This window comes from Octodon degus, unplaced genomic scaffold (genome assembly GCF_000260255.1).
Source record: "Octodon degus isolate 3935 unplaced genomic scaffold, OctDeg1.0 scaffold00182, whole genome shotgun sequence".
Classification (NCBI taxonomy): Eukaryota; Metazoa; Chordata; class Mammalia; order Rodentia; family Octodontidae; genus Octodon; species Octodon degus.
The window spans coordinates 3338694-3340286 of record NW_004524758.1 but is presented as its reverse complement, the minus strand read 5'-3'; positions in this window follow the sequence as shown (position 1 = coordinate 3340286).

Here is a 1593-nt window from a genome sequence, read left to right as displayed (position 1 = left end):
CTGAAAAGAGAGCGCTCCCGTGCTGAAGAGCAAGAGCGCTAGGGCAGCTTCCCTGCCCGCAGCTGCGAGATGGCTGCACGTCCACCCAGAGGAGGCCGGAAGTCTGTGCGGAGGAGACGAGGAGCAAAATTGTTCAGGAGATAAAGGAGAACCAAGTGTAAGTTTGTGTATTAAACAGCAAGACTTTCAGCCTTCTCTTAATTTGATTCCCAAATCAACCAACCAATTAAAAAAAATGAAAGAAAAAGTAAAAAGGAAAAAGGAAAAAAGAAAAAAGAAATGGTACAGAATTTCACTAGACAAGGCGACGGGAATTTAGCAATACTTGCTATAGTGCATATTCTGGTCTTCACGTCACTTGTTCAGGACACCAGCTGTAAGAACACAAGATTGCCAAATACTGTAAAAAATTAAAAAGGAGAGAGAAAAATATTTAAGTATTAACTGCTCCTTTCAATAGACCAGCAAAAATCAGCAGTATAGTCATCCAAGCTATTGTTTGTGAACCTCCATATTTCTTTTGCTTCCTTCCTTCTTTTCCTCCTTCTCCTCGTCGCAGTCGCGCCTTCCCTGTGAACAGCCTCTTTCCCTTCCACGGTGTCTATCATTCCTATCAGATTGTGTCTACTCTTTCAGGCTCTTACACTAGGGAGACAGTGCAATATTTACACATGCGGGTCTGATTTATTTCATTTATGAGTATAGTCCCTAGTGGCACCCACTTACCTATAAAAGCTTCAAATTTATCTTTTTATAGCTGAGTAATACTCCATTGTATAAAAATACAGCATATTTTTTATTCATTCCTCAGTTGATGGCAGTTGGGTTGTTTCCAGGATTTAGCTGTGACAAATTGTGCTGCTATAAACACGGGTGCACGGTGATGTGATGCTTTCAGTTCTGGAAAAATACCCAGGAAGGGACAAGCTGGGCTGAATGAGGCCTGTAATCCTAGTTTTCTGAGGACTCGCTACGCTGATTTCCCTAATGGTTGTACCAGTCTGCATTCCCACCAACAGTGCACACGGGCTCCTTTTCCCCATGGCCCCTCCAGCATCCGTTACTGGCTGACTTCTTGATGACAGCCACTCTCTCTGGGGTGAGATGGAAACTCAGAGTTGTTTTAATTTGCATTTCTTAAGTGAAACTATGTTGAATATTTTTTCATATATTTATTTTCCATTTGTATTTCTTTTTCTTTCTTTCTTTTTCTTTTTTCTTTCTTTTTCTTTTTTTCTTTTCTTTTTTTTTGCAGAACCTGGCATTGAAGTCACGCCCTGCATTTGCCAGGGAAATGCTTATTCTACTGAGCCATCTCCCCAGCTCCCACATTTTTTTCTTCACTTGAGAAATATATTCATTGCAGATGCCCATTTTTGATTGGGGCTTTGAATTTTGGAGGTCTGATTTTTTTTTCAATTCTTTACTAATAGTGTTTAGACAAGATACCATGTCTACATCTTATACTATGAATAACTACTATGAAGACAATAATATGTAATGCATTAATTATTGTAACTGTCCTACTAACCTGTTTTGAAACTGTCTCATTGCTATTTCCTTCTCTCTCTCTCTCTCTCTCTCTCTCTCTCT